The 26,613-nt window shown below is 44.4% G+C and overlaps 1 protein-coding gene across 1 annotated transcript in view; it reads left to right on the plus strand.

Annotated features, from left to right (window-relative positions):
- The window catches only part of UBR1 (ubiquitin protein ligase E3 component n-recognin 1), a gene marked incomplete in the record, with an annotated part of 4,571,807 nt that overhangs the window by 1,603,539 nt on the left and 2,941,655 nt on the right, over positions 1-26,613 (plus strand).

A 26,613-nucleotide genomic window follows, 5' to 3' on the forward strand; every position in this document is an offset into this window, starting at 1 on the left:
CTATAGGTATCCACATTTTCCATATTTAAATGATTTGCTTATCTTTGCAGAGTCTTTCAAAGTATTTTCAGTTGTATCTCATGGGTGAGTGATCTTTGACACAAGCTGGAATTCCAAGAGAGCATTCAAAAGACTTTATTCACTCCTCACAGGACTGTTTCTCGGATGTCAGCCAGACGCCACAGTTAAAACAGCTTTACTGCCACAAGAAAAAAAAATAGGTCTGTATTTAGATCTGTATATGATGTTGCCCTTTTCATTTATTCCTCAGTTGATGGGTTTGCATGAAAGACTGTTCCAGTTCAGATGCTTTTACCCGATTTACAGATCCAAAACTCTCAAGCTCCCCCTTTTACCTGTAATGGCCCTAGCCAATGTAACATACCCCGTATCTCGTTTTTTGCCATTCAGCTTCAGATGCAGATCCTGTAGCTCTCAAGCTTTGAGTAGTTTCGACCATTTTTCGTGAGTTGCATCTAGGAAAAGTTATGATATTTAATCTTAATTCTTGTTTAAACTACTGAGTTGTATCTCTTCAAACTCCCATTGTTGGTACTCTTCCTTTCTTTTAGCTTGAATTTGCTGTTTAGAGTACCCTTTCACTACCATTGTTGGTAGTTTTTCTATTTCCTTTCTCTAAAAATTCTTTCTTTTCTTAGCCTTTAGACAGTTTTTCCGTGGTAGTAATGGCTGACAAGCCTGCCAGTTTCAAAAAGTGCATTAATTGTGAGCTTAAAATCCCCAACCTGGATGCCCACAGGGAATGTTTTTATTGTTTAGGACCCACCCACTTGTATGCAGATTAGTCTGTTCTGGATTCAATTCCAGATCTTTTCTGACCCTAGGAACAAATTGGTGCTGAAGGGTCTCCTCCTTTATTATTTTTCTGCTTCGGTAGCTGGGGCTCAAACCCCATCAAAAAAAAAAAAAAAAAAAAAAAAAGGGGAAGCCAGACTCAACTGCTAAGGAAAAAGAGTTGCATAAAAGGTCCCCTGACTGCTGTTCCTTATTGGCTCCTTCAGAGCCTACTACTAAGATGCAAAAAAAATTGGATCTGACTGGTTCTAGGACTGTCTTCTTGGATCCGCACTCCTTAGCTCTTACCAGATCAGGTCAATTCATGGCTCCCTTCACCATTTTTAGAGAGATCTTCCTGCAGGCATTCCAGACACCCATCCTCCACATCTGCTCTTAGGTCTTTCAGAAGCTTATCCAAGGCTGACATGGATAGGATGATGAAATTTATCAGAGCTCAGATTCAGATGAAGGTCTCCGTGCTCCAGCTCCTACCAGATTCCCTAGCCAACCATTGTCCAACTCCTCCTTGATCTTTCCTTCTCTGATTTGACCCTATCGTTTTGGAAATCTCGGATCTGAGACTCGTAGGGGTGTCCTCATTGGGTCCAAAGACTGTCTGTTCTATTCCGGTGACTTCCCTGAGTAGCTCAGTCTGAGCCTTTCAGAGCCAGAGGACTCTTGGAGCCAAAGCATTGGCGCCAGGTCCAGGGGGTTGGGATGGACTTCAAAGCTTTCTCAGATCAGGTGACTTTGCCTTCTCCAGTTCTCTGCTCTGAGCCTTGTCCATACATTCCAGTAGGATAGCCAGCCCGATCTAATCTCCAGTCGGCCCCTCAGGACAACTTCATCTCTTCTGATACTTCTCCAGACCACCTCAATGAAGAAGCCCCTCTGAAGAGAATGTGAAAAAGGAGACACCTAGATTTCACTCCGGAATCCCTCACAGAGGAACACTGATTTTGATGAAGGGTAGGGGTCCCACAGATCTCCACCTAAAGATGTCTCCTTTGGAGACATCCTAGAGCTCCTGAAACAGAAAGGTGGTTGGCCCTCCGATACCCCCTCCCAGGAGGAGTATGTGTTCCTGGAGGTATTTGCATCTGGCCCGTCTACTTCTTGGGTGGCACTCCTGGCTGATGATGTCATAGATCTTACTCTGATGATGTCAGTCTTCATTTTATTCTTGAGAAATGTTTGCTTCTGCTATTGGGATCAATTCTGCCATTACTATAGCTCACACCAGCCAAACACACTCTAGCTTCACATCTACCCATAAGCCCTCTCAGACAGTTACTTCAGATTTTGCTGCCGCTTTTCAAAATTATTTTGTTTACCTACTGCTGTTGAGCTTTAGGGTCTATATCATGTTGTCGAACTCTTAAATGTTTGACCGTCATATAGTTGACACCATATGATCGAACCTTTAAAAGTTCGAACGTTTCAATGGAGATCTCTGTACAGTGCGGAATGGGAAGATTTCCCTTTTCTGTACTGTAGTGTGATCTCGGAGTTGGTATATTTAAAGAGTGGGTGGTGTGGGGGGGTCCAGCCCACCACGTGGGGGGGGTGAAGAGGGGCTTGCCCCCCTACTTAAACCGTTCAGGTAGGTTTTTTCTTTGATTTATTTTAAGTTTGATCATATGGTGTCAACCATATGACGTTCAAACTTTTAAAAGTTCGATTATGTTATATAGACGTGGGCTTTAGTGGGTTTAGCTAAATTCTTCTTTTTCTTTTTCCAAGAGTTTATCATCTTTAATTTTTTCCTTACACTTAGTGTAATCTTTAAAGTGTTATTGTTGATACGTTTTTCCCTTACACTTTTGTGTATTTCACAGTATCATTGTTGATAGTTCCCCTGTCCTCCGTCTTGTAATTCTTATCCCTTTCCCGTACACACTTGTGTACTTCTCTGGGTATCATTGTCAATGGTCTTTTCCCACTATTCTCTCCTTTAAAAAAAAAAAAAAAAAATATATAAATATGTCTTCTCTTTTCTCTGCCAGTTCTTTCTCTGTCTGTATTTGTACGCTATTTTTTAGCCTCTTCTACTCTTGTGGACATGGCTGAGAAGGGTGAGGCCCCCTCTGGTTTAAAAAAAAATGCCAGAAATGTGGCAATAAAAATACCCTTGTCGGATTTTCTTTCTCTCTGCGTATATTGTCTGGGACCCCTCCATCTACAAAAAGACTGCAGCATTTATCATGCCTTTAGCCGCTGAGCCCTTGTGGAAAGGTGAAGTAAGCTAATTTTAAAAGGTTTGCTTCACTCATCTTTTAGAGAAGCCCTATCTTCTGTAGACAGAGCGAAAACAGACATTTCATTTCCTTCGTCCTCATCTTCAGTGGACAAAGGCAAGAAGAGAAGTCTGTCATTTCCATCCTCCCCGTCTGTTCTGAAAACAAAAAAATTGAAACCCTCTGTTCTGAAAGGATCAATGGAACCGCGGGCCTCTGCTACTGACACACCAGTGCTGACATCTACTCCTGCACCAATTGTTGGTTCAAGCCCTTCGACATTGAAGGCCTTGGTGCAGGAGATCACCACTCCATCTGCCATGACCAACGGCATATTGCCTAGAGACTACCTATTCACCTTCTATTGACCCTTTTGCTGGGGAGCGCTCAGACATTTTCCTGCAGATACCTAAATCCCCTTCTACCTTAAACTTGACGTGGAGAGGTTAGTGAATAAAATTCTATGGGCTAGAGAACATTGAGGCCCCCTTTTGGTTCCGACCCCCTCAGGTCTTGGCAACGAAACTTACTTTACCCCCACTAACAACTTCTCCTCTAATCTCCTCTGAGGTCTTGGAATCCTCTGTTCCTGATCTCCCGGTGCCGACTGTACAGGCTCCGGAGTTATTAATTTCTTCGAGCAGGTAGTTACACTGAGCTCTTCAGTGGCTTTGGAACTGGAGACCTCCCAGCATCATAGCTACCCTGTCGATTATGGAGGGGGGGGGGGCAAGTCTCGACTCCAAGTTTTTCAGAGCCATCCCTGCTCCTCGGAGCTTCAGCTCGTGTTAGTTCGACACCGGCTTCTGTCTCAAGGGTTGGTTCTTCGGAGCAGGGAGTGACCCCAATCCTGAGACAGTCTATCTCAGTTCTGGGATCCCTTCTCTCTTCGGAGGAGGGGGGCGTCCTTTAAGGCTATGGAGAAGGCCCTCTTACTTAAGTCTCAGCCAGCACCTTCCCCCTGGGAACAGGTACCCCCCCAGCTCAATTATTCCTCCTGCATCTCCACTGGGATAACAGGTGCAGAAGTCTCAGATTTCACAGGTCCAGGTTTTGTCATCTTTTTTTATACCTCCACACATTATCCCCCTGAGGAGGTCCATCAGAAAAAGTGCAAGAGGAAGTACTTGGATTCTTCCAGAAATCAGTTACTGAGGACACAGATTTCGATGAGGGGAAGGGTCCCCATGGTCACCTCCTGAATAGCTGTCATTTGGAGACATCTTAGAAATTTTAAAACAGAAGGGTGGATGGAAGTCCCAGAACCCTTCCTCTAAGTATCTGTTTAGCTGCAGGCTTTCAGCACCCACCTGTCTACCTCTTGTGACCCCACCCGCTGATTAACTCATTCAATTGAGATCACAGCGGGAGTGGAAGGCTCCAGACACCATCAAGCCCATCCCTAAAAGACCTGATAAACTACTGTCTGCTCAAGAGGATAAGCAGTTCTGGGTCAAGGGATTTGCTGTGGATGCCATGGTCGTAGCGGTCACCACTAAAAGGGAACTTGCTGAGGAGAATTCCTCTGTTCATCTGCCTAACAGGGAGCCTCAGGCTATGGACAGATTTGGGAAGTGGGTCTATGCTTCATCTACCTTCACTATAAGGTTCTTGAACTTCTTGGCACATTCACCCGACTCCAACAGAATCTGATTAAGGAATTGTCAGACACTATGGCAGGAGCTGTAGCTGAGGAGGGTGTCCAAGAGAAAAAGTGGCTTCCCAGCTAGCCAACCTGGAGTCTGTGTCTAATTCATTCGTGAGAGTAATTGCACATACAGCTGAAGGGACTTCGAGAGCAGGGGGTACAGGCGTAGCCATAGGGAGATGCACCTGGACACGCTTATGTGACCTTGTGGAACTATTCAAGTCTTTTGTCAATGCTTCTTTTGACGGAACATCCTTGTTTAGCCCTAAAGTGAACAAGAGTTTATTCAGGTGTGAAAAGGATGGAAAGACCCTTTCTGCTGTGTGCGTACATTTCTCCACCCCCAAAGGTCATTTTCCAGGAACCAAAGGAGTGGTAGAAAAATACGGTTCAAAAAATCCCAAGGACCGTTCCAAGATGCACATTGAGGGAGTTCCCCCAGGGCAGAGGGCGAAACCATAATGGAAGACGCCGCAGTAGTGGCAGAGGTGGTCCACAAAACCAGGGCTTCAGGGATTCCTTCCCAGGGAAACCCTTTCAGCACTTCTGAAGAGAGGCCCGATTGTCTTCCTCAGGGGACACTTGTCCTTGCACTTAAACACCTTGCTAAATATAACAACAGATTCTTCGGTGAAGTGAATGGTATCCAGAGGCAATATCATTCCCTTTTCTCATCCTCCCCTGTACACAAAAAAATCTCTTATGTTCCTCCTAATCAGAGGGATTTGGCAGTGCAAGAAATTCAAAAACTGCTGGACAGAAAGTCATCCAAGAAGTCCCTCTAGTCCAAAAAGGATCCAGAGCTTACTTGAGATTCTTTTTAGTGCCCAAAAAACAGGGGACTGGAGACCAATTTTGGATCTCAGTATGCTGAACAGATTGGTTCAGCAAACAAAGTTCTGGATGGTCACGGTTATAGTCTGTTCTTCCCTTTCTGAAGAAAGATGACTGGATGTGCTAGATAGATCTTCAGTATGCATATTTACCACATAATAATGGATAAAAGCTCCAGGAAATTTGTCCCATTCCAGCTGGGAGCCAGTCATTACCAATTCAGAGTACTGCCCTTTGGTCTCACCACAGTCCCCAGGATGTTCTCCAAATGCATGGCAAGAGTAGCAGCTCACTTGAGACTGCAAAGATTCCGGGTGTTTCCATACTTGGACGACTGGCTCATAACCACTTCAACCAGGTATCAGTTAATAGCAGCCAGAGATTGCACTCTAGATATCTTTGCCCATCTGGGGTTTATGTTAAATCTCAAAATCACATTTAATGCCAACACAAAATTTAGAATTCATAGGGGCTGTAATAAATACTCAAACTACTATAATAGCATCCCTTCCTCCAGAAAGACTTTAGATAATAATGGTACAAGTTCAAAAGATATTCTGCAGAAAGAGTATTCCTGCCCGGCTAGTTTGCAGGCTCTAGGGTCGATGACAGTATCAATAACTCTAGTACTTTTAGTTGGGTATCATATAGGAATTCTCCAATGGCTACTAGCTTCCTAGTGGTCTGTCCTTTACCAACCCTTATCAGACCTAATCCTGATCACCAGTTGTTGCAAAATGGATCATCTTTGGTGGATGCACTCCGAACAAGTCCTCAGTGGTCATCCCTTCCAGTGCCCACAGCCATAGTGACCATGGATGGCTCCCAGATGTGGTGGGGGCATTATCTGGGTAAGATGGTCCAAGGTACTGGGTCCCTGTTAGAGGCCAACTTGCACATCAGTGTCCTGGAGCTAAGAGCGGTGGTACTTGTGTTGCAGAGCTTTCAGGTGGCTTTTCTTCAGGGGACTGTTGCAGGTCAAGCAGACAGTGGTCAGTGGTTTGGTACATCAAACAGAGAAGAGCCAAGTCTTACCCTTTTTGTTGAGAAGCCCTTAGTGTGTGGCAGTGGCTGATCTCTTCCATCCGCTTTCTAATAGCAACGCACATTCTGGGGAGTTCCAGTGTGATTGCAGACAAGCTGAGCAGATGCATCCTTCAGCCTCACGAGTGCTCTGTCAATCCAGAAGTGGCAAAAATGATCTTCTGTCATTGGAGTCAACTGTGCTGCTACCTTTTTGGTTCTCCCCTAAACAAGTGCAGCAATTATTTCACCTTGCTTCCCCCTCCTGGAAAGTCACTCAGACAACCTCCTTCACAGTTGGCCCCTTGGTCTCCTGTGTGACTTTCCACCAGTTCCTCTAATTCCAAAATTTTTAGAAGAAGCACTCAGTTTGAAGAACACAGTAATCCTCATTGCACCCTTTTGGCCTCAACAGATTTGGTTCCCCTTCCTTTGGTCTTATCTGATTCGATAAGCTTGGATTCTGGACCTGGTTCCAGAACTTCTGTCACATCCAGATGGTCTTTTTCACCTAGACATTTGGAACCTCAAGCTGACAGCGTGGTTCCTCCAATTCCATTAGTTGCCAGGCGTCCTAATATTTTCTGTCCAGTACGTCACATTCTGTTTGCTGATAAACCTTCAACTCAAAAACTGTACTCAAGTAAATGGAAGTGATTTACCATCTGGGCCCATGAAAAACAGATGCTCTCCTTTTCTGCTTCTGTACAGCATATCTTAGACTTTTTAGCCTCTCTTTTCAGTGCTGGAGCTTCCCCTTCCATCATCAGATTACAATTAGCTGCAATTTTTAATTTTCACAACGGTATAGAAGAATGTTCTTTAGCCTCTCATAGACTTTGTAAATCATTCCTAAAAAAGACACACTTTTGTTAAAAACCCCTTTAAAAGATCCCACTCCTCCTTGGGATCTGAACTTAGTATTACAGGCTGTGATACATTCTCTATTCCATCTGCAGAATGCGATCTTTTATCTTTGAAGACACTGTTTGTTTCTGGTAGCCATTACCTCTGAAAGAAGGGTTTCAGATATCCAGGCATTGTCATCTGAACTCCCTTACCTGATTTTTCACAAGGAGAGAGTCTCTATGAACAAACCCCTCCTTTTTACCCAAGGTAGTATCAGAGGCTAACATCAATCAGACCATTAATTTACCAGTTTTCTTCACAAATTATTTCAGCAAAGGGGAAATATGCCTTGTAATTGTCTACAATCATCAAGTAAATGCTTTTCTAGCTGCACAGAGCAAAATACATTAGAAAATCAAGTCAACTGTTTGTTTTCTTTTCCAGTGCAAAGTTGGGTAAAACAGTCTGCAAGGTAACTGGCTTGATGGATGAAAGATTGTATTTCATTTATTTATGACAAGAATAAGTTAACCTTACCTAGGCCCATGAAAGCACATTTTACAAGATCTATAGCCACTTCAGCAGTTTTTCAACACAGAGCTGTTATGGGTGATAAATGTGCAGCAGCTACTTGGGCTTCTCCTGTACCTTTATTACTCATTACAAATTGGACTTGGTCTCTAGGGGAAGATTGTCCTTTGGGTCGATGGTGCTCAGGAATATTCTTCTATGAGTCCACCCAAAAATTTTAGGTAGCTGAGGACTTTGTCCCATCTGTCAAGGATAAAATTAAAATTAACCACATCAGATAAAAAAGTTATGTACTTACCATAACGTTCCATCTGTGTTGTCTATCTTCATTTGTCCTTGACTTCCCCCTACCATCTCCCTTCGTCAAAGATTTTTTGGTGGAGCAGATCATTCATCTTAAAGTATTATCTTTATTCAAGCACAGTAGATATGGCTTCCTTTCTATGCATGTGTAATATATATATATATATATATATATACACATATATATGTGTGTGTGTGTGTATGTGCGTTTATAAATTCTTTTCTGCAAACTTGATCTGAGGTAATTGAGAGAGCGAGGGATTGTGGGTAGAGGTGAAGCTCAAAGAGTTTTTGGCTGGTGCGAGCTGTAGTAACGGCCGAGTCGGACCCGATATCAGATTCAAACCCATTTCTCAAGGATAAATGAAGACAGGTAACACAGATGGAACATTATGGTAACTACATAACTTATTTTTTCTCATTTGACATGGAAGGAGCCAGATACTGTAGAACCAATCCCTAAAAGACCTGCCAAAATTCTAGCTCCCTCTAAGGACTGGGCAAGCTAGTACAAGAGAGTCCCGATTGATGCCATGGTTGTGGCGGCAGCCGTCAAGAAAGAAATTGCAGAAAAGTGTTCTTTTGCCCATCTGCCTAATAGGGAGTCTCTCTGCTGGCCAAATTATCTGGCACATTTTACAAGATTGCAAGGAGATTTGAACAGGGAGCTCTTTCTGGGTTCCACGTCTGCCAAGAACCAAAATAAAATCTCCTTGCAATTGGCCATTCTCTAGTCTTTTTCTAATGCATCCATGAGGCTGATCTCTCATACATTGGAAAGTACCTGTTGGGCAGTCATTTCAGGCATAGCCATTAGGAGACATGCCTGGGTATGACTATATGATTTTGCAGAGCCCGTTGAGTCTGTAGTTTTCAATGCGCCTTTTGATGGATCTTCCTTGTTCATTCCCCAAAGTAAAGGACACACCCTGCAGATTAGATCAAGAAGAAAAGACCCTTTCTGCTGTGAATGCGTGTTTTTCAACTCCTCAAAGACCTTCCTCAAGGATTCAACAGGGAGGTAGAAAAATGTGATTTTGCAATTCTTAGGGTCCTTTACTCAAGACTCACATGGAGATAGTTCCCCCAGACGAAGAAAGGGGAATCTCAAAAGGAGGATGCTGTCCTCGCAGCAGAGGTGGCCCAGAAAAACCAGGGCTTCTGGGATTCCTCCTTGGACAAAGCCCTACCAGTACTCCTGAAGGAAGACCCGACTGTTTCCCTCTGGAGGCTTTCAGGGGTCACTTGTCTGTGCATCGGAAAAAGATTCTCTTGTGCGGAGAATCACATCCAAAGGCTATATTGTACCATTTTTCCAAACACCTCAACCAAACTGAAAAGAATCTCAAATTTTCCGCTTAATCAGAGGGAACCATCAGCACTAGAAGTAAAAACGCTGCTAGAAAAAAAAAATCATCCAGGAGGTTTCCCCAGACTAGAGAGGACACAGAACCTATTCAAGATTCTTTTTGGTACCAAAAAGGACAGAGGACTTAACTCATTACCTCCGAGTGATGCCTCCAGGTGCATCTGCAGTTACCTCCTACTGCTCCTCTAGGCATCATATATTACTTGTTCATACTTGCATTAATAATCCCAAAGCCATGCTACATACAAGGTATCAGAATATTTTATTTTGAAGTATGCATGATGGCAAACACAATTGTATTGATATTTGATCTCTGTCAATGAGTATTTGTTAGAATTGTAAGGTGATGACTTAAAAGCTCAGGCCACACCCAGGAGGAGTTAAAGATATACAGTCAAAAGAGTTGTACTGGAGGGAATGAGTTGCAACTATTTCTGAATCGCAAATGAAATCAGTTTGTGCAATATTCAAGGTTTTGGATGGTCACAGTTCATTCCGTTTTGCCACTACTGCAAAAGGGACTATTAGATGTGCTTGATAGATCTTGTGGATGTGTACTATCACATCAAAATGAACAGAAGCTCCAGAAGATGTCTGCACTTCCAAATGGGAGCCAGTCATTATCAATGCAGAGCACTGCCCTTTGGTCTCACCACAGCACCCAGGGTGTTCATTAAATGCATGGCAGTGGTGGAAGCTCACATGAGACTGCTGGGATTCTGAGTGTTTCCATACCTAGACGACTGGCTCATAAATGGCCCATCCAGGCACCGACTCCTGCAAGCAATAGACTACTTGCAGTTGTGTATCCATCTAGACATCACATTGAATTACAGCAAATCACAGATTGCACCTGTGCAGAGTCTGGAGTTCAAAGGTGCTTGTCTTGATACACTCAGTCAGATAGCTTCCTCTTCCTTCTGCTTGAATTCAAACACTGAAATCTTATGTTGGGAAAGTAATACAAAATACTTTTTTCCAGCATGGCTAATTTTACAAGCCTTGGGGTTCATGGCAGCTGCTATCACCTTATTCCTGTGGCCAGGAATCGTGTGTCAGTACTTCAGTGAGCTTTGTCGACTCAGTGGTCCATTCTTCAACATCCTTTAACTGCCCCAGTCAAGAACACACAGGTATGCAAAATGCATCATGCTTGGTAGATTAATTCGAACAAACTCTCGGAAGGTCATCCATTTGTTCTGCCCCTGCCTACGGCCATGGTGATCACGGATGCCTCCCAACTGGGAGGGATAGGGGGGATGGGGGGCACTACATGGGAAAGACGGTCCCAAGGTACATGGTTACCCAAAGGGGCAAAGACGTATATCCGTGTCCTAGAAATGGAAGCAGTTCTAGTGTTGCAGGCCTTTCAAGATGCTCTCCCATCTTGTACAGCTGCCATTCCGATGGACAATGTCAGTGGTCTGGTACATAAACATACATTGAGGAACCAAGTCTTATCCACTTTGTGAAGTGAATGTGTGGTAATGGGCAATCTCTTCCATCACTTTCTAATAGCAACGCACACTCCGGGGAAATCCAGCGTGATTGCAGTCAAGCTAAACAGGTCTACTCTGATTCCTCATGAGCAGTCTGTCAGTCTCAAAGTGGTGGAGAGAATTTGCTGTTAATGGGGCCAGCCATGCTGTGATCTGTTTGCCTCTCCCCTCCATAGCTAGTGCAGCACAGCCATCCTCACTGCACCCTTTTGGCCTTGTTAGATTTGGTTCCCCTTCCCCTGACCTCCCTTTCATCCTCCCTTGATGCTGGATCCCACTGCAGACCACCTGTATCACTAGACAGGTGTGACTCATCCAGACTTAAAAGGTCTTAAACTGATCTACATGTTTTCTCCAATTCCATTGATTGCAAGACAGTCAAGGCTCTCCTCCCTAGTCAGTCATATCTTGTTTTCTTAAAATTTGTACTAGAAAGATGAGGGTGAAAGGATAATGCCCTGCCTTAGATGTCCACAGACTGAACTAAACCTTTCACATCTTTGGATCAATTGCCCATTTCTTGTGAAGGTAAAAAGATGGTCCAACCTTTGTCAAAAAAGACTTTTCCAAAATGGAAGACATTTGTTTTCTGGAACTTTAGCAAGGATCTAGATCCTTTTTCAGTATCTGTGCCTTCTATTCTTGAAATGTTAGCTTCAGTTTTTAATGAAGGTGCTAGGTTTTCAACTATTAAAGGTAATTTTGCTGCCATTTCTGATTTCCTCTTGGACGGAAATAACTCTACCTTAGCTTCTTCTAAACTAGTGCAAGTCCTTCCTCAAAGGAGCTTTTTACTTCGACATGTGTTAATGGATCCTACTTCTCCTTGGGATTTAACTGTTATGTTTTTGGCCTTAATGCAGACTCCCTTTGAATCATCAGCCAGGGCAGATATAAAATTTTTGTCTTGGGAAACGATTTTTCTGGTTGCTATCCCATCAGCTGGATGAGCCTCGTTACCCGATTTTGTTTTGTGTACCACCCGTCTTTTTGCTTAAGGTAACTTCTGAGTCCAACATAAACCAGGTCATTAATCTTCCAGTTTTCTTTCCAGACTTTCAAATAAGGGGCGATATATGCTCCCTCTATTAGATGTGCATAAATTCATTATCATCTCCATAGACCCAAAGACTTCAGAAAATCCGACCAGTATTTTGTTTCCTTCTCTCCTAACAGATTGGGCAAGCCAGTTTCCACAATTATACTGGCCAAATGGTTAACTGTATGTATCTCCTTTGTGTATGGTAAACAAGTTTTATCTTTGCTTAAACCTCCTAGCGCTCCCATTCTACAAGGTCTGTGGGGGTTTCTTCAGCATTTTGGTCAAGGGATTCCATACATGACATTTTATGCAGCTACAACTTGGACTAATTCTCACACCTTTATTGCTCATTTAAAATTAGATTCTGTTTCAAGGAACAGTGTGGCCTTTGGCTCTGCAGTACTCTGGAATATCCTTCCATGAGGGCCACCCAAGGTTCCAGTAGCTGGGGACTCTGTCCCATCATTTGAGGAATGAATGAAAAGGACATCAGATAAAAAAGTAATGTACTCACCATAGCATTCCATCTGTATTGTCCTTTTTCATTTTTCCTCAACTTTCAGCTCACCTACCCCCTTCCTTTGTTTCTATAGAGATCCTAGAGTTTTACAGGAACCTCTGAAGTCCTTCTGTTCATCTGACACAGTATTCTTTACATGAGGTAGTTGCCTGCCAAGGTGCCACAATGTTGGACAATATATCTAAGTATTTTACTACTGTAGGGTGCGCAGCATGTCTGATGTAGGCTGCTGTCGGACGTAGGCCATAAAAGTAATCTACGCCCGCACCATCCTCAGAACATCTTTGCTGCCAGTCGGATCGCCAGTCCCAGACATCGCTCTGCTGCCAGAATTGTTTTTCTTCAATAAAGATAAGTGCCCTGTTGGGGAATTCTTTTGTCTTTTGCTACTGTTTTCACTTGGTTTAGGTTAATGTCATCCAGGAAAGGGAAGTGTGACTGTGGAAGGCAGATTCCACACAAGGACAGCCATTCCCATTCCCTTTTCTGTCTTGGGCCCCACCACGACCATAAAAACTGTTCAATTTGTCAGTCCTTTATGCCCAAGACCCTTTATAGCCATCTCTCATCCCTCGCTATTTATTTGGAGAATCAGCAACTTAAACTCTTAGCTAAAAGCGTGATGGAAGGTTACTCGGACCCTACTGAGCCTGCTAAGTGGAAGACCAAAAGACCTAAGCCTGAAGCAGAAGCTGCACCTCTCCCTTCGGATGTCTCTCCTGAAACACATGAGAGCCTGGAGATGCACTCCTTTATGGATCCGGCTCCACAGGCTGAGCCATTTTACAGACCACATTGGAACCAGATGTAGGCAAGTCTGGAGAGGCACTACAGACATTGGCTGCCGATGTCCAGGAGGAATATAGGCTCATCGTGTCTGAAAGCCCAAGAGGAGTCATCCAGATTGTGGTGAGAGAGGATATTGAGTCGTATCTGGTCAAATGTATGGCTGCATCTGACCCTCTCTCTTTGCATTCGATGGATACTCCTGCAAATAAAAAAACAGAAAACTAAACATTCCTTTTCCCCTCTAGACCCTCAGAAAGAGTGGCAGCATTTTACACAAGGCTTCTTCAAGGCCTTCACAGCTCTGAGGCGTACCTTAGGCCTGCCACCTTCCTCTCTTGCCTGGCCTTCTTCCCCTGCAAAAAGGGCCAGAGCACAAGCCACTTTCGAGGAGGATTCTTCCTCGGATGAGGACAGTGATTCATTAGCTTACTCATCCCAAATCCCTTCCTCATTTGCAATGCTTCCCCAAAGGAAGATTCAAATGGGACATAATCCCTTTTGGAGGAGATTTCCTTTGATGAGACCATCTCAGAAATGAGAGATCATTTTAAATGGGACAGCTCACAAATGTCTTGGGTCCAAAAGTGATGCTACAACCTTTTTTTCAGGTGCAGACTCCCTAGTCCTTTCTGTCATTCCTCCAGTTATTCCAGCATTTTTGGATGCTTTTCCCTAAATGCTTTTACACCCTGACTCTTAACCTCTGTCCCCTAAAAAGCCTGACAGGTATTACAAAGTGCCTCAGGATTGCAGTTTCCTTTTCAAGGCCCCTGTGGCAGACCTCATTGTGATTTCAGTAGCCTCTGATAAGGCTTTCCAGGTCAATTCCTTCTACTTCCCTCCTCCGCTCAGACAAGGATAGTAGGCAATTGGAGAGGCAAGGTAAGAAAATCTATAGTTCAGCTGTTTTAGCTTTCAGAGCTGTAAATTACCAGACCCACATGACTAAGTACACTATGGAATTAATGTCACAGCCGTCTAAGACACTGTCTGACATGCCAGACTCTGAAAATAACGCCCTGGCATCCTCTCTTATTGCTACATCCGTACAGGGGACCAGACATTCGATCAAGTGCAGCTGCAATGCAGTAGAGGCCGCTTCACAAGCTGCAGCTTTTTTTCTCCTTTAAGAAGGTTCACCTGATTGAGGCTTCAACCCCTCCCTGAGGACATCAAGCCAACACCGTTTTATTTGGTAAACCATCTGCTGAACTGTTCAAGTCCCTGCAGGAAAAGAGCAAGGAGCTAAAAAACCTTAAACATATTTTGGTCTGTCAAGCACCTAAATTTCACAGGAATTACCCTGGAAAACAGGTCTTTGTACACAGTCAATCCCAGGCCCCTCAATCCAAATCCTCCAAGGGGATCAAGAAAACACATCAGTTTTCCTCTTCTTCCTCAGCTGGCCATGCAGCTATTTCATGATAGAACATGCTCTTCCTCTTGACTCCTCAGAAAGTCCTTGCTCCTCTCCCCTCTCCCTGTACCTTACCCCTATCCCTTCCTGTATGGGAATCCATCACTCAAGACTTCTGGGTCCTTGGCATCATAAAAAATGGATACGTTATGGTCTGGCACACAGTTCCTCCTTTCAGGGGTATCCCTCAACTCCCAAAAGAACAGAAACCTCTTTTCCTCCCTAGTACTGCAAAACCTGCTAGAACAGAACACAATCCAACCTGTGTCCCCTATCCAGAAAGGAAAAGGCTGTTGTTCACGCATATTCCTGGTTCCAGGAAGGAAGGCCCATGGAGACCCATCCTAGACCTCTCCTATCTCAACAACTTTCTGAGAGTTCCCACCTTCCCCCATTTCCTTCACCAGACCTTTCTAGCATCCATAGATATCAAGGATGCTTTTTTCCATATCCCCATTCATCCCAAATACAGGAAGTATCTGTATTTTTCTGTGGGCTCCTGGCATTTTCAATTCTCGGCCTTGGCTTTTGAACTTTCCACTGCTCCAAGAGTCTTCACAAAATGCCTAGTGCCAGTGGTCGCCTTCTGCAGATGCCAAGGAATTCAGATCTTCCCATGACCTTCTGTTCTGTTTCAAGCCAACTCTCCAGAGAAACTGAAAAACAACCTCCAATCGGCCATAGCCATTTTGCATCACCTGGGATTCACCATCAACTTCAAAAAATCTACTGTCTGCCTTTCCCAAGACCACGTTTTTCTGGGATGCGGATTCCAAACCAAAAAAATGATGGTGTCCTGATTTCTTTCAGACACCTTTATTCTGAGGATGTGCTTCAAGTCCTGCAGGAGGCCTGGAAACCCAATACTAGAAAATCTTACCTTTCCAAATAGTAGAGATTTTCCCTGTGGTGTCTTGCTAAAGACCTGGACCTGGTTATGGTAGATCCCCCTATGTTTCTTTCATATGTTTCAATTGCTTAATGCTGGCTTAGCTTATTCCTCTGTAAAAAGCACATTTGTCAGCTGTCTCTGCATGTCTGCCTCTTTCTCTTCCTTTAGCTTTCAGATTTGAGGACAAACAGTTTCTAAAAGTTATCCTCCACATTAGACCTCCCAGGATACCTGTAGCCCCCAGGATCTTAACTTTGTGCTAGAGAAACTGACTCGACCTTTTCGAACCAGCCTTCTCTAGCTCCCTCAAACACTATACCTGGAAAACTGTCGTCCTGGTGGCTATTGCCTCCTCCAGGCGGGTTTCGGAACTTCAAACTCTAACGGCTTCTCCTCCCTTCTTGAGCTTCCACAGAGACAGTGTTTCCCTTCACACTAGTCCTTCCTTCATGACAAAGGTAGTTAGTGAATTGTCCTTAAACCAGGTCATTCATCTACCTACCTTTTTACAGTCTTCCGAGAACAATAGTGAGAGGATCCTACACACACTTTTGATGTACATAGACAACTCAGGATGTTTTTCGTGTTTCACTGTTGCAGTCATCACATTTGGGTTATCTGCCTGCAGGTAGCCCTCCGCTGGCCTGAATACCAGAGTCTTGGATTCCTGTATCGGATGCTGTCTCTTCTTCCATGATGTCAGGTAGTCAGGGGTATAAATCATGCAACCGATGCCATTACATCAGTCTCTCTTGCCGTGCGGTGCCCGAAGCATAATCAGTTTGCAAGTGCCAGTCGGCCGACTCCTGAAATTTTTGTTTGAGTTTCATAACCGAAGTCTTCAAAAAAGATAAGCACCCCATTGGGAATCTTTTTTTCTCGCTGCAATCGATGTCAGTAAAGGTTAAGAATTGTCTTACCCGTGGAAAGCAAATACCTCATAAAGATTTTCATTTGTACTGCATCCCCTTGCTTAGGCCCAGACCACAATGTTGGTTTTGTGCCTTGTTCAACCTCTGAACTATTTGTCATCGGGCTATCTTTGCAACAAATTGTTTTGGTACTCTGTATCAGTACTCCGAAATGGCTTCATTAAGCCATCCGACTACCGATGATCTAAAAAAACGTAAAGATAATGACAGACAAGACTGTATAGGTCCAAAACTGCCAATGACGCTTCCATTAAGCTAGTCACCAGTCCGCCGGTACTCAGTGAGGCGCTTTCACAGCCCCTGATACCCGCTACTTCAGATTTACAGGCCTCTACTGAGACCCATTCAGAGTCTGGTATGCTCCAAGATGCTTCTTCGACTGTGGAACCTGCGGATGTCTCTACCATGGATGGGTCTGGACCCGCTATGCAGGCACCAGCTTTTGAGGGTGTATTCAGGCCTACGGACTTGCATTTCAAACTGATGCCATCTTCTTCTTCAAGGCCTAAAACTTGACCCACGTCTAGAAAACCAACGTCCAAATCGCATGGTCAGGCCCATATGCCTAAAAGATAAATGTTAAGAATGGGTGAAGACCTCATTACTTCAATTAGGGGAGCCAGCCTTCTCCCTCTAACAGACCTAGAATTGATTTTCTTTCTGATTCTTCTGATCAGGATTCTGAAATTTCTGTTTCTTCTGATTACTAGGATTTGCCCTTCTCTACCTATGAGGATTCTGATGCAGAGGACTCCATTCCCTCTGCTTCACCCCCAGAAGATTTTTCTTTTGGTGAAACCTTGCACACAGTTAGGGAGCATTTCTGCTGGGAAAGCCAGGATTACTATGACTCCAAAAAGAGGCTTAGGGATTTCTTACTCCTACCTCAACACAGGCCTTTAGCTATTCCTCCTATCCTGGACATTGTAGATGATGCCTTCTTGGAATCTAGCCTGGCCCCAGACACTTTACCTCCAGCTCCCAGGAAACCTGACAGGTATTACAGAGTACCAGATTCTTACAAGTTCCTTTTCAAGAATCCTTCTGTGGACCCAGGGACCAAAAGGCATTAAGGCTACTACTGCCAAAAACCCTACCCCTCTGATAGAGATTCCAGGGCCTTGAACAGATGGGTAAGAAGGTATACACTTCTGCTGCTTTGGCCATTAGGGCCTTAAACTGCCAGTTTCATAAGTTAAAGTATCAGCAACATATTATGGGACTACTTAAACAGAAAATGATGATGATTCCTGACTGTGCTGAAAATAAAGAATTACAGGATTTAATGCATTCTGATGAACAAGTTGGTAAACATACTTTGCAATGTGGTTTTGACTCTTTAGAAGCATCTTGCAGGGCTGCTGTCACTGGGTCAGTTCTTTGAAGGCATGCTTGGCTTAAGGAGCAAAATTTGCCAGATCATGTTAAAGCTAAATTACTGGATGCTCCCTTAAACCAAGACTGCCTGTTTGGCAACAAAGCAGAAGTCCTTTAAAAGGTGGAGGGAAAAGCTAAATCTATGCAAACTGTTTCTGCAAGTACAGCCTCCCAGACTCAGTAGGTATTGGCCTTCTAAGAATTGGTCCTTTCCTGTCTCTTCCAGGCCTTCTCAGTCCAATCCCAGGAACAGCAGACCACCTGGACTGCAGTCTCAAGGTACTTGCAGGCCTAAGCAGTGGGGGGCTTCCACTTCCAAAGCTGGAAATAGTAAGACACCCCCTTATGGAAAACTGTCACAATGACTTAATGACTTAACCTTAAACCTTCCCAGTCCTGCTCTACTGCATGCTCCCTTGGGGGAAAGATCGCACTGCATGCAAAAACCTGGGAACTCATTACCCAGGACAAATGGGTTTTAAATATAGTTTCCCAAGGATACAGATTCCACTTCCACACCTTACCCAACCCTAAACTGTTGGCCAGACTTGCCCCCAAATCAGTGAGCAGAGGCTCAACAGCAGGTTCTTTCTCTCCTAAGTATCAGGGCTATTCAACCTGTCCCATCAGAAGAAAGGGGACATCATTTTTACTCTACTTTTCCTGGTACCCAGATAAGACAGCTCCTGGCATCCTATCCTGGCGCTCTCTATTCTAAACACATTTTTTGTAATTCCAAAATTCAAAATACTAACATTTCATCAGCTGTAGGCAAAGATACCTGGTTGGCAGCCGTAGATTTAAAGGAAGCTTACCTGCACATTCCAATAAGGGAATCTTGCAGGAAATCCCTACACGTCAGAGCAGGCTACATGCACTATCAATTCTCTGCACTTCCCTTTGGCTTATCTACTGCGCCCAAGGTATTCACAAAGTGCCTAGCTCCAGTCATTGCATTTTGCAGGCAAAGAAATATTCAGATATATCCATACCTGGACAATTGTCTAATTCAGGCAGAAAGCCAGGACATGCTACTAAATCATCTGGCATCTGTAAAGAAACTTCTAACCTCACTGGGAAACACCATAAACGAAAAGAAATATCATCTAGTACCCTATCAACAATTGTATTCATGAGAGCAAGCTTGAACACAACTTCCCAGATGTCTTACCTCACCCCAGAGAAACAAGTTTATTTGACAGCCTACTTCAAACTACTGGCCACAAAGACCCAGCTATCTGTAAGGAAAATCCTGCAAGCCCTAGGGTTCATGGCCTCTTGCATTCTACTAATTCCATATGCAGGACTGCATATGAGGAAACTACAGTGGTATCTAAAAAGCCTATGGTGTCAACATTCGCAGGATCTGGAATCAATGATTCCTTTCATTCCTTGTATAAAGACAGAGTTCCTTTGGTGGACAGAGGCCTGCTACCACAACAAGGGACTGCCATTCTTTCTACTCCTTGCCGCCCAAACCCTAACAGACGCATTAGACTATGCATGGAGGGCTCACTTGACAGGGCAGTGCATTCAGGGCAGATGGAACCCGAGTCAGATGCATCTGCATATCAATCAAAAAGAAGTGTTAGCTGTACAGAATTCACTGACAGCCATCAAGGACCACATTCTTCCAGAACAATTATTGGTAAAGACCGACAACACCACTGTTATGTGGTATATAAACTCACAGGGGGGAACCCACTTGTATCCTCTCTGCAGACTAGCCATGGCTCTGTGGAACACAGCCTTGAGCTACCAAGTGCACCTACAAGCTCAATTCCTGCCAGGCAAGCTAAATTCACTGGCAGATGACCTAAGCAGAAATCTCATGGACCCACACGAGTGGAAACTGGAACCAAAGATATTCAACATTTTGAGAAACAAATGGGGGAGCCCAGAAATAGACCTGTTTGCTTCCCCCTCAGAACTACCAATTGGACAAATTCTGCACAAGGACTTCCCACAATCAAGCTTGGAAAGTGGATGCCCTGTCCTTTACCTGGGAAAGCCTCTTGGTTTATGCCTTTCCCCCTCTGCCTCTCCTCTCAAAGGTTCTGCTAAAGATCAAACAGGACAAGCCAAGGACAATACTGATTGCACCAGACTGGCCACGCCAGCACTGGTACCCCCTCTTGTGCAGTATGCCACTGCTGGATCCCTCGCACCTGCCTCAGACCCCTTCTCTGCTGTCCCAGCAGGAGGGCCAGATACTGCACCCCCAGCTTCAAACCCTGAACCTTGCAGCCTGGCTAATTCCCTCAACTCTTCAATAGCATCACTCAAGTAAGCAGGTACTAGATGTCATTCTGGAGGCCAGGCGGCCTAATACTAGTAAATCTTATGCTGAAAAGTGGAAAGGATAAGGTGCCTGGAGCCAGACTCAAGGAATGGGCATAACAGTGCCCAGCTTACCACATATTCTTCAATACTTAACAGAGATGCTCCACAAGGGCCTTTCCTTCTCATCAATTAAAATTCATGCCTCAACTGTTTCAGCACATTATAATACTGAGCCACCCCTCTTCTCTCACCCCCTGCTGAAGCAATTCCTCAGAAGGGCCAAAAATGTAAGACCACTCAGGAGAGCCCCTACTCCAGCCTGGGACCTTAACTTTGTATTGGAAAAACTCACTCTGCCTCCTTTTGAGCCAGCTGCAACTGCAAAGTTGAAATTCCTTTCTTGGAAAACTGCTTTCCATCTAGCCATCACTTCAGCAAGAAGATTGTCTGAACTTAAGGCCCTCATGGCAGTGGAGCCTTTCATCATCTTCCATGCTGACAGGGTGTCCCTCAGGACCAATCCTTCCTGCATGCCCAAGGGGGGTATCCAGTGTGGCCCTTAATCAGTCCATTCATTGCCTACTTTTCCTAATCCACAGAACAAAGGAGAATGAATACTGCACTCTTTGGACGTGCACAGACAATTAAGATTTTATTTGGACAGGACTAAGCCTCTCAGAAAAACTGAAGCTGCTATCTGGAGCTCTGTACATACCTTCACCAAGCATTATCACTTGCCTTTGTTTTCTAAATCCAGAGCTGGTTTTGCCACTGCAGTCTTGCAGGGCTTAATAGCTGGTCATAACTTCCTCCTCCCTGACTTAGCTTTGGGAATCTATCCAAATGTAATAATGACTGCAGCAGTGAAACACGAAGAACATAGTACAGTTGTTTACACATGCCATGAATGTAGATGTTCGAGAGTATTCACTGTTGCAGTCCTGGTTACCCTCCCTTCAGCCCCCCTGACTTCTCTTGGCTATACCTTTCTACTTGTTTAGTGTATTTCAGCTTTCTGGTGTATTTGCTTTTTGTTGGAGGTGTAACCTTTATATATGTATAATTGCTTTCCATTATGGGGGCACCTGACATCCGGGGCATGACCCAAGACTTTGATATTCAGGCCGGCTGAGGGCTACCTGCAGGCAGATAACCCAAATGTAATTACACCAACAGTGAATACACTCTACCATCTACATTTATGGTAAGTGTACACAACTGTACTTTCTTTTGGTGCCAACTACAGAACCAACACCAGTTCAGGGCTAGCTGACTTTTTTTTTGTTTTTTTTTTTACAATATTTGTGTGTGTTAATATCCTATGGTCTTTATTACATCACTCTCCTGCTTCATTTGTTGGCCATTCAGCATGTCTGCCCATGTGTCCTCCTCTTTCAGTGCATCCTCATTTTAAAGTTTTTTTTGAAATGGGTTTGCATAAGAGGCCTCTAAGAAAACCTGTGGCCCCTCGTTGAGATCTTAATTTTGTGTTGGAGAAGTTAAAACGTGTTCTGTTTCATCCAGCTAACCCTGGCTGGCATGTGGTCCTTAACAGTTTTACTGATTATTCTGACCTCTGCAGGAAAGGAATCCAAATTGTAATCTTATTGAGAGTCAGCTGCATCTTATTTTCCACAGGGGACAGGTCTTCTTTGAGAACTAATCCTTTTATGCTTACAGTGGACAAGTTAATTTAAGCTCAACTATCCATCTCCCCATTTTCTTTCATGAACCCAAACTGAGAGTGAAAGGGTAATGCTCTGCCTTAGATGTCCACAGACTGAACTAAACGATGTTCATCATGTTTCACTGCTGCAGTCATTACACTTGGGTTATCCTGCCGTCAGGCGGTCCCGTAGTCGGCCAGAGTTCCAAAGTCTTGGTCTGGCATCTGTTGCTGTTGCTTCTTCCCTGACATCAGTGCGCCAGGGGTATATAAGATGCAGCCGATGCCATTTTCTTCAGTCTTTCTTGCCGCATGGTGCCCGAAGCAAAAGCAGTTTGCAAGTGTCGGTCAGCCGACTCCTGAGATTTTCAGTTCGAATTTCAGATCCGAAATCTTCAATAAAGCTAAGTTACCCCATTGGGGAAACTTTTTCTTGCCTCAGACCGATGTCAGTAAAAGTTAATAAGTGTATTTCTTCTGCGAAGCAAATACCTCATAAGGATTTTCATTCTTACTGTATTCCATGCCTAGGCCCAGACCACGATGTCACTAGTTGTCGGCTTTGTGCTAGATTTAACAAGCGCACTATTAAATGTCTGTTTGACTTTGCTCGCCATTACTTTGGCCAAAGGTTTAATTATACCATGCCGTCGGAACAACCGACGACCGGAATATACAAAAAACGCAAAGACAAGGATAAGGACAGGCATCAGAGGGCCAAAACTGACTATGAAGCCTCTTCTAGGCCAGTCGCCGGTTCTCAGTGAGGTGCTTTCGCAGCCCCTGACACCCGCTACCTTAGAGCCACAGGCCACCTCCGACTCCCACGTGGAGATGTCTAGGCCTCTGGAATCTCAAGGTGTTGGGCCTATGGAAACTAACCCCTCAGATGGGTCCAGAGCCGCTGAGCAGGCATCGGCTTCTGAGGGTGTTTTTCAGACCTTCACAGCTTACCATCAAAACTACAGCCAAGTCTAAAACTCCATTAAAGACAAAGAAGCAAGTACAGCATTCACCTGGACAGGCCACCATGTCTAAAAAACAGATGCTCAAAATGGCTGAAGACTTAATTACTCTGATCAGGGGTTCCCATCCCCCGCCTGATAAAAGGCCTAGGCAGGATACAGACTATGATTCCTCTGACCAGGTTTCCATTTCTTCTGATTCCTTTTCAGACCAGGGATACTCCTTACCCCTCTATGAGGACTCTGATGCTGAAGAATCAATTCCTTCAGCCTCTCCTCCTGAGGATTACTCTTTTGGGGAAACTTGACATACCATTAAGGAGCATTTCCATTGGGAGGGCCAGGATTACTCAGAATCCAAGAAAAGGCTCAGAGACTTTTCTTTTATTGCCTCAGCACAGGCCCCTTGCTATTCCACCAGTGTTAGATATTGTGGATGATGTGTTCTCTGAATCCAGTTTAAATCCTGATTCTTTGACCCCTGCTCCAGTCAAGCCAGACAGCTACTACAGAGTGCCTGACTCTCACAAATTTCTTTATCAAAATCCTGTTGCTGACCCAGAAACTATTTCCCAGGATCCCAAAGGGGTAAAGGCTTCCACGGCTAAAAATCCAGTTCCGTATGACAGGGATTCTAGAGCATTAGACAGATGAGGAAAGAAAGTTTACGCTTCTGCAACTTTAGCAGTGAGGGCTTTAAATTGCCAGTTTCACATGCTTAAATACCAACAATATTTAATGTCTCTGTTAAAACAGAAAATGTTGACAAGTTCAGAACTTCCTGACTATAAGGAAATGCAGGATTTATTGCATGCAGCTGAACAAGTGGGAAAACATACTCTGCAATGTGGTTTTGATTCATTAGAGGCTTCTTGTAGAGCAGCAGTTACAGGATCTGTGATTCGAAGGCATGCTTGGTTAAAGGAACAAGGTTCATCTGATCATGTTAAGGCAAAATTATTGGATGCTCCTTTACAGCAGGATATTTTATTTGATGTTAAGGCAGAAGAGGTATTAAAGAAAATGGAAGATAAGGCAAAATCTATGCAAACAGTGAAGGATTTCTTACAGGTACAGCCACCTCGATTTAGCAGAAATTGGCCTTCAAAGAATTGGTCCTTTCCAGTGTCAGACAGACCACAAAGAGGCAAATACAGATGCCCAAGAGGCAGATCTCAGCCCCAAGGCTCTTGCAGACCACGACAGTGGGGTGCTTCAACCCCTAAAGGAGGGGAAGACAAGTCACAACCTTATAGGAAACAGTCCCAATGACGTTCCCCTTCAAATGCCAAGCACTTACCTTTTGGCAGCTCCATTAGGGGGAAAACTAGCACTTTTTTCACAAAATTGGCGTATCACCCAAGACAAATGGGTTCTGAATATTGTGTCTCAAGGTTACAGGTTCCATTTTAACATTTTACCAAGGCTAAAAGGAATGCCAGACCTGCCACAAAATCAGTGGGCAGAGGGACAAAAACAATTACAGCCCTCATGGACATGAGAGCTATTCGAAAAGTGCCACAACAGGAACAAGGACAAGGATTTTACTCAAGACTTTTTCTGGTCCCCAGAAAGGACAAAGCCTGGAGACCCATACTGGATCTTTCTACTCTAAATACTTACCTGGATGTTCCGAAATTCAAAATGTTGACACTACAGCTGCTTCTTCCCATGCTGGGCAAGAAGGCTTGGCTTGTTACTTTGGACCTCAAAGAGGCATACCTGCATATCCCCATCAGACAAAATTTCAAAGGATACCTCAGATTCATAGCTGGTTCAGTGCATTACCAAATGTTCATCGTGCTATGCTGCTGCAGTCATCACACTTGGGTTATCCTGCCGTCAGGCGGTCCCGCAGTCGGCCTGAATTCCAAAGCCTTGGTCCGGCGTTGGTTGTCATTGCTTCTTCCCTGACGTCAGTGCGGCAGGGGTATAAAAGAGGCAGCCGACGCCATTTTCTTCAGTCTTTCTTGCCGCGCGGTGCTCGAAGCAGAAGCAGTTCGCAAGTGCCGGTCGGCCAGCTCCTGAGATTTTTGAACAGAATTTCAGCCGAAGTCTTCTATAAAGCTAAGTACCCCGTTGGGGAAACTTTTCTTGCCTCAGACCGATGTCAGACAAAGTTAATAATTGTATTTCTTGTGGGAAGCAAATACCTCATAAGGATTTTCATTCTTATTGTATTCCTTGCCTAGGCCCAGACCACGACGTTTCTGGTTGTCGGTTTTGCGCTAGGTTCAATAAATGCACTATTAAGCATCGGGCTGATACCGCCCAACATTATTTTGGCAGAAAATTCAACTACATCATGTCGTCGGAACCTCCGACAAACGCTATGTTTAAAAAACGCAAGGACAAAGACCGGCAGCCTAGACCTAGTCCAGATACCGAGGTCTTGGTTAGGCCTGCCGCCGGATCTTCGGTTTTCAGTGAGGTGCGTACGCAGCCCCTGACTACCGCAGATTTAGAAAATACGACTACCTCTGTCAGAATCTACTGGGCCACTGCAGCCGGTTCCTCCTCAACTCGCGGACGCCAGCCCTGGCGGCGATCCAGAGACTATGGACAGGCCTTCAGTTTCAGAAGGCGTCTTTAAACCGACTACTCTCTCCGTTAAGTCATACACTAAGCTTCCGAAGGTTAAGAAACTGGGTCCACAGACTCCCACTCGGGCCTCTATGCCTAAAAAACAGATGCTCAAAATGGTGGAGGACCTGATTACCCTTATCAGAGGTTCCCAGCCCCCTCCTGACAAAAGGCCTAGACTGGAGGAAGATTTACGTCCTTCTGACCAGGAATCCATTTCCTCAGCAGACTCTGAGGAACAGGATTACCCCTTCCCTCTCTGTGAAGACTCAGATGCTGAGGAGTCTATTCCCTCTGTTTCCCCCCCTGAAGACTTCTCTTTTGGGGAAACCCTGCACACCATGAGAGAGCATTTCCACTGGGAAGGACAAGATTACTCTGACTCCAAGAAAAGACTCCATGAGTTTCTTTTTACCTCAGCATAGACCCCTAGCCATTCCTCCTGTTTTAGACATTCTGGATGATGTCTACACTGAATCCAGTCTAAATCCAGATTCCTTACCTCCAGCTCCACCTAAACCAGACAGATACTATCGAGTCCATGACTCTCACAAGTTTTTATATAAAAGCCCTGCTGCAGACCCAGAAACCATTTCCCAGGGTCCCAAAGGGGTTAAGGCCTCAACTGCTAAGAATCCACTACCTGCGGGAAGAGATTCCAGGGCATTAGAAGGATGGGGGGAAAAAGTGTATACTTCTGCCACTTTGGCCATGAGGGCATTAAACTGCCAATTCCACATGATTAAATACCAGCAGTACCTTCTTACTCAGTTAAAACAGAAAATGATCCCTCAAACAGATCAACTAGATTTTAAAGGGATGCAAGATTTGTTGCAAGCAGCAGAACAAGTGGGAAAACATACCTTGCAGTGTGGTTTTGATTCTTTGGAGGCCTCATGTAGAGCAGCAGTCACAGGGTCTGTAATACGTAGACATGCTTGGCTAAAAGAGCAGACCTTACCAGAACATGTCAAAGCAAAGTTACTGGATGCGTTATTTGGTGTCAAAGCAGAGGAAGTTTTAAAGAAGATGGAAGAAAAGGCAAAATCAATGCAA

Source organism: Protopterus annectens, chromosome 6.part0 (genome assembly GCF_019279795.1).
Source record: "Protopterus annectens isolate FY-2018-M chromosome 6.part0, PAN1.0, whole genome shotgun sequence".
Lineage (NCBI taxonomy): Eukaryota > Metazoa > Chordata > Ceratodontiformes > Protopteridae > Protopterus > Protopterus annectens.